The sequence below is a fragment of the Adiantum capillus-veneris genome, chromosome 4, assembly GCF_014529385.1.
Source record: "Adiantum capillus-veneris isolate H3 chromosome 4, ASM1452938v2, whole genome shotgun sequence".
NCBI lineage: Eukaryota > Viridiplantae > Streptophyta > Polypodiopsida > Polypodiales > Pteridaceae > Adiantum > Adiantum capillus-veneris.
In genome coordinates this window covers 143,333,312-143,341,199 of record NC_140934.1, presented here as the reverse complement: position 1 = coordinate 143,341,199, position 7,888 = coordinate 143,333,312, and positions in this window count along the sequence as shown.

Here is a 7,888-nt window from a genome sequence, read left to right as displayed (position 1 = left end):
CTAATGAAATGCCCACTATGTTCATGCTAATTTCCGCTACACATAAGTTATTAGGCCATTAAATGTTACATCAACCTTGAACACTAGTTATGGTGGGTTGTTTACTGATGAAATTTGAGAACAAGTCAAGGGATTATACTTGGATGATGAGTTATTTCAGCAAGTTACCTTCATGGAAAGTGAAAAGCGGTACTCTTTCAGGTACACCTTTATTTTGATAACTTGTTTCGCATGCTCATGTGCGTTCTAAATGGAGTCTACACATTATGAATGGATTGGAACCAATAACACAAGATGGTTGCAAATGGACAACAATGTGCAAAATCAAGATGTTATTCTTGATTATATTGGACCTCCTACTGCACCATGTTTCAATCAAACAAACAGTTGGGTCCATGAGGGATACCACTGTGTAAAACATTGATGTTCTTATGAAGATCCTACCACTTTTGTTTTCAAGGACAAAAACGCTTCTCCAAGGGGGGAGTAATGTCAGGCCAAGGGCCACCCTGGAGGTCAAGGACCTGGCCAAGGGCCGGTTGCCCACTGGAGAAGGGGCTATAAAAAGGGTGGTTGAGCAAAGGATCATTTACAGTAATTCCCAGGGTCTTTCAGCTCAATCTCGATATATTATTGTTGCCACTGACTATGTGACAAAGTGGGCAGAAGCCAAGACTACACGTAAGGTTGATGCATGGAAGCACTATTTATTGGGGACTTCTTTCATTCAGCGAACGGATCACCAAAGTCTTAAGTACTTCATGACGCAGACCAAGCTCTCCGACAAACAAATGAGGTGGGCAAATTTCCTTTCGCAATTTCATTTTCATATTGCTCACATTGCTGTCAAGCATAATCAAGTATCCGATGCACTCTCAAGACGCCCGAGAGTGAATGCGGTTTCCATAGCAACTCACAATGATCTATCTTTAATGATAGATGAGTATGCTATTGATCCCGATTTTAGAGATGTGATTTCAGCCCTTGCATTAGGGAAGAAAGAAGAACCATTTACTTTACAAGATGGTTATCTTCTCTATGGCAATAGACTATGCGTTACTAACTCACTACGTGAGAAAGTAATGTATGAATCTCATGCTCCCCCATATGCGGGGCATAGAGGGATTCAGTCTACCCTAAAGGGAATTGAAACATATTTCTATTGGCCTACCATGAAAGTGAACATACATGAGTATGTTTCCAAATGTGTGGTATGTCAAAAGACAAAATTTGATAGAGGAAACCAACTTGCATTGCTTCAACCCTTGCCAATCCCTAATTCACCGTGGGAGAGCATATCCATGGATTTTATCTTTGGATTGCCTAAGTCTATCCATGGGAATACGGGAATATGGACGATAGTAGACAGGTTCAGTAAACAAGCTCATTTTATACCTGTCAAAAAGACTATCAAAGCCCATCAAATGGCAACCCTCTTCATTTCACAAATTTTCAAGTACCATGGCTTGCCAATGTCCATAGTGTCGGATAGAGATCCTAGAATGACCAGTAATTTCTGGAAGGGTCTCTTTGAGAATTTAGGAACAAGGCTAAACTTCTCTTCGGCCTATCATCCACAAACTGATGGCCAAAGTGAAATAGCTAACCTAACCATTCTCGATCTACTAAAAGCCTATGTAACTGAAGTAGATCAAAGATCCCAATGGGAGAAGTACTTACCCTTAGTAGAGTATGCTTACAATAACACTGTACATACTTCTACAGGAAAAGCACCTTTCGAGGTAATTGAGGGAAGATCAAAAAGTCCCTTGCTACTTAAGGTACATGGGAAGATCTTCGCTGCAGATGAGTATAGCCGAGACCTACAAGAATCTTTCCAAAAGATTAAGGATGCTATCTCTATCTCACAGCAAAGGCAAAAGGCTGCTGCTGACAAGCACAGAAGAGCCCAAGCCTTTAAAGAAAACGATTGGGTCTTGTTAAAGTTTCCCAAGGCTCGATTAAGGCACACGACGGGCAAGAATCCTACGGGCCACCAAAAGTACTATGCTAAACTAGCAAAAAGGTACTATGGTCCCTTCCAGATTCTTAGGCCAATCAATGAGATGGCCTATCAACTTAAGTTGCCCAATCATTGGCTCATACACAATGCTTTTCATGTGAGCCTCTTAAAGCCTTACAAAGGAGAGCCACCTCAAGAACCAACTATTGAAGACCCACCGGAGATCGAGGACCACGAGGAGGTGCTGCAGCCCGAGTCCATTCTCCGACATGAAGACAAGGTATTAAGAGGCGGTAAGACTATCAGACGATATCTTATTAAGTTTAAGAATTATCCTTTTGAAGATGCTAGATGGATGCAAGGCATACAATTAAAGGATAACCTAAACCTTGTCAATGCTTACAATGCTTCCCAAGAGTAAGCAAATGTACAAAATGTTAAAAATGAACAAAATTTTTTTTTGTCTTATAAGACTCTCTTTTTCTTTATTTTTGCACAAAAATGAAGTAGTATGCATGCTTAGATCAAGTTTGCGGAGACGACGTCTCCCGAACACCAAGTAGAGCTTGTCACTTTACTATGGAAGATTGATAGGACTAATGTGCAGACATGCTTGCGGCAGCCTCAGGCTCTCAAGCGCCAAATGGACTAGTCATCCATTATGGAATGATGTCGTAGGGTAACATAGGGATCCTCTACCCGCTAAGAAAAGGACTCATGCATATGCTTTATCTTCTCTACACCATAGTCGAGGACGACTATGATTTCAAGAGAGAGGTAATGTAATAATAATCAATATCTAATTCTCCTAAATGATTTTCTCATATTAAACTGATCATTTAATGTGGGGAAGTGCCAAGGGAGAAAAAGCTAGAATATTGGTTAAGTTAGCAGACCGGCCACAGTAGGGATCCAAAGGAGGGAAAATAGGGATCCAAAGGGGGGGCCATCTGCAAAAGAGCCATGTGAAACAACGGGCTAAAAAGACCCTAAGGTTCAGCCCATTAAGACTTCCAAAATGCTAAGGTTCCAAAATTCAAAGGTTGTGTCCAAAGGTCAACCTTAGGGAAAATTGGATGCTTAGTGTGTGCCCAAAAAGTCTTTCTACATCCCTACATGGGAGGGGGCGAGCCCCAAAGCTAGGGGATGAGAGAGAAAGCCACACACACACACACACAGGCTCCCTTTACACAAAGGGAATGAGGGACACATGTCAGCTCCCTAGGCCAGATGCCCACAAGGTGTGCCCAATTCCTATTGGAAGACCCTTGAAGTGGACCAATGAGAATTAAGCTAGAGTAAATCTAGTTTAATTAATTTAAAAACATTTAATAAAAGAAACCAATAAGAATTAAGTGTCCTAGAAGACTATTGGGCAGTCTCCCAAGGGGTCCAATGAGCATTCAGGAGCCCCATGGCTTGCCTGATTCCTATTGGCCAGGAGGCAAAGGGGTCCAATGAGAGTTTAGTTTAATTATTTAATTATCTAAAGCTCTCACAAAAGGGGAAAGGGGGACACATGTCAGAAGGCTATCACTTATGCTGCTTAATCCCTATTGGCTTGACCTGGGGAGGTCCAATGAGGCAAAAGCCAGACTAACTTAGCAGCTAGGGCTCGCCCAAGAGAGAGAGGGGGCTGATTTTTGCTTGGCATTGACACACACACTCTCACACTTGACCATGTGTGAAGGGAAAATAATCTATCTCCTCCCAAGCTTTAATGGAGAGCTCATCACCTACTCCAAGCTTGTGAGATAGAAGCCTACATCAACACTCTCTTGGCATGTGGATGCAAATCCAACCAAGAGCCAAGCTTCAATGCATGCTCATCTTCTCTACCAAGCTAATTACTAAGCTAAGCTATGCTAATATGAGTGATTATGTGAGGAGATGTACTTCTTTCTCGTAAGATACTTCTTTTTCCTCTCAATCTACTCTCATACCCTGCTAGCTCTCACCATCTTCGAAGGTGTGTGAGGTCTTGGGTCTGAGAACGGGGATAATTCAAGTTGTGTTTGATTAAGTGTTTTGCTTGGTGTATGAAGCTTCCATCTTCATTGCACTAGCTCGTCTTGAAGGAACACAAAGAATTGTATTGTACAATGTCTCTCTTGATGGGAGAAACCATAATACAAAGCCTTTTGGAGGGGGGACCGGCTCCATGCAAACCCGGTCCTCAACTGTTGTCAATAGCTTAATTGCTCTCTCTTTTGAAAGTATTGTCGATGCTATCTAACTAGGTGTTATGCTTTTTGTTGCTCTCTCCACCCAAGCACTCTTGTAATTCTCATTAGGAATCAACTCTAATGAAATGCTCACTATGTTCATGCTAATTTCCGCTACACATAAGATTTTAGGCCATTAAATGTTACACTTATCGTACTACTTACAAAGTTGTCATTAACTTCACACCATTTAAGATGGTAAATGGCCAAGAAGCAGTTATTCCATGGGAGTTTGTGATTCCTAGTTTGCGTGTAGCTTCACAAGAAGGTTTGGATGGTAACCCTTTAGTTAAGCGCTTATATATCCTTGAAAGGTTAGATGAAGAAAGACAACTGGTTGTGCAAAACGCACTTGTGGAGAAAGATAGGACGAAGAAATGGTTTGATCGTCATCTAAAGAACAAGGATATCAATGTTGGTGATAAAGTCCTTATGTATGGAGTGCGTAACGAAAAGAAAAAGTTAAAATATGTGAGAAAAGGACCATATAGAGTATGTGAAATTATCCCACAAGGAACCATTCGTGTGGAGACTCTTGATGGAGTTGAAACTTCCTCAATGGTAGCAAATTTAAAAGATATTATGATCCTTTAAGCCAAGCGGATCTACGTGCCATCCATGAAAAAAAGGCAGCCAAGGCACAAACAGAATTGAGGAAGATACACGCTCAATCTGAGGCTAAACAGCGACAACAATGCATAAGATGCCAACAAGCGGCCAACCTTGGATTTACACATGCATTCCACGTTGAAACAGATAATGATTGGTCGGACGCTGACATACCTCTATGATACCCTATTAAGCTAAATAGCGCATATGGAAAAGTGCTATATAACGCCTTATTGGACATGGGTGCTAAGTATAATCTGTTGTCATATGGAGTATGGTGTCAGTTGGGAAATCCACTTCTATCTGAGAGTATTATCCAATTCAAGCATGTCAACAAGAAAAAAACTACGATTTTTGGAATCTTGCACACTTTGGTCAGTTATGACAATGGGGTTGTAGCTCAAGACTTTTTGGTCATGCCTACTGGAACTATGGAAGGCAATATAAACCTAGGATGCAAGTGGATGATAGCCACCAAATGCACTATTGATTGGGGGACGGGGGGTGTCACAACGCAGAAACCAACTCTTAGTCCTGCCACTCAAGCCATAAATCTTGAGATATTGCCTCGTAATTAAATAAAACCCAAAACATTGCATGGCTAGGAGGTTGAACCATACGTCCCCATAGCCCAACTCTCTAGAGCTTCAACTGTTGTAGTTGAAAAAAGCTTGAGACACACAAGACCCATCCTAATATAACATACAAGTGGGTCCCTAAAGCTTCTTTAGCGACCATAGCTAGGGCTCAAAGACAGAAGCCTCGTAAGAGACGTCCCACTCGCCCCAAGAAATGTAAAGAAACATTGCATTGGATTCCTAAAACACTATTGGAAGCCCAAAGCTACTATGAAGGAAATGATCAAATATGGGTGCCAAAACATAAATTGTGCTCTTACTTGTCACCTGGCCCATGTGAGCACAATCTCGTAGCTCCAAAACAGATTGAAGGTCGTGGAAAGGAAAAAATCATGGAATGCTACATACCCGCTCCAGAGCTAGTTTGGGTACCGAATAAAGAACAATTTGTTTCACCTAGCTCAAGAACAAGGAATTCAAATGAAGCTTCTTGCTCTTCATGTAGTTCCTGTACGGATATAGAAGCTTCAACACAACCTCCACCTACCATTGTACATATCCATACAAACAAGAAAGAGTTTGCACCTATTGTTGTAAGTTCACCACCTACAATGACGTTGCAAATAAAATCATGGGAGAGTACCTTACCACCCTTGCAACTAGATGAAACGCAAAGGGAGGTCAAAAACTATTGGTTAAAGCCTTCACCCATAACAACTTGGAGCAATTGGTTTCAAAAGGTGATGACATCATTCCAAAAGGTATGATCTACCCAACGAATGGGGGAGTGTTACAGACATCCATCATTCACTTGCTTCCCACTCAACCTTCCTCCCTAACCTCTCAATAACCAATCTTAGGGAATGTATATACATAGCCTTATACTAGTTCTAGGAAAAAAAAACAAATACTAAAAGAGCAAGAGCGACTACCAACGAGAGAATACCCTATCAAATCCTACACATAAGTCCAAATTTACCATGTCACATCAAGCAGCACATGAAAACAACTCTTATGTTTTAAAGACCTAACCAAATCTATCTGTTTTCTCAGAGATGGCTAGTTCACCAGAGCATGCGCTTCTATTTTTTATGAAAGGTACCCTTTTTATTTTTCTCAATTGTTTCACATCTGCTACCCTGTACTTTCTTGCGAATGGGATTTGGTAGAGAGACTTGCATGTGAGAGAAATTTTGAGGAGTTAGAATGGCTGATATGTCTATGGTTAACTAGTGATCGCTACCCAGTAGCGAATGTTTCTTCAGTGGCACATGCTTATTATTTTTCACAAGATGAGTCTCTACGCATAGCGAGGTTCTTGATTAACACACTTGCGCAAGAGGATGATGAAGAAGAAATAATAGAGACTGAGGAAGACTACGGCCTCGCGGAAAATGATTTCGTTTATCTAGATGATGAGGATAGAGGCCTAGCCTTAGGGATGCCACCCGGTTTATATAATATCCTCTTTCCTTGATTCTAAAAGGGATGACAGATAGGTAGGTTAGAGATCTGGATTGTGTTTTGAGTTTGTAAAAGTTTTAATTTTTTCACACTGACATGTCTCCTAGAGGTATAGTGCTTCGTTGTTTGATATTGTTATGTAGGACTTATATGGACTTCCATCCACTTGGCTGGAACATTTGCGTCAAAAAAATGAGTAACTCTATACCTCCAGGTGTACTACTTTCCATGATTCATTTTGGTAGATATATATAATTGCTAATTGTGGTTTTCATGGTTTGTTTGAGTGCAATAGTTATGTTTGTTATCTACCATTATAGATGTATAAATTTGTCTTTGCTTAAGTTTATGGAATAGAGTTTAATCTTATAGATGATCCTTGAGATTAGGAGACCTTTACTTTAGGTTAACTCATTTACTTGACCACTAGGCCTAGTTGATAAAATTATCTAAGTGTTTGAGACCTTAGGAATGTTTTAGGCATAGAGAAGCTTGCTCACTTAAACAACAAAAGACAGTAGTGAGAATACCAAGGAAATGGAAGCAAAAAACATAAGTGACACAAATGAAAAATCTTACGTTGGAAGAGAAATCCTGGCTTGATTTGGTACTTCACTTGCATGTATCGTCTATGGTACTAGAGCCCTAGAGGTTCCCATTGTGGGCGCTTTTCCTGGAGAGGCAAAAATCCGCGGACATACAAAATAAGCACACACGTTAAATGATGTGAACCAAAGTAAAAGAAAATAGAGAAAAAATGACATTTAAAAGACTTCCATCGAGCTTACAGTTAAAATTTCAAGCTTTTGTTTGGAGTTGTGAGATCTAGTTGGCTAATCAAAGCTAATCAAAGCTGAAAAGCACAATTAGGGAATCTTGCATTTAGATAATCTTCTTAGCTGCGCTAGTACTAGAGTAGTTGTTTTTAACCTTAGTCATACCTAACTAATTGATAAACTCATCCATAAGCCCTAAACTCTTGATTAATTAATTTCATCAAAGTGCAATTAATTTGTCCTTAATGAAAGTTTAGCATTTCATAAATCTTG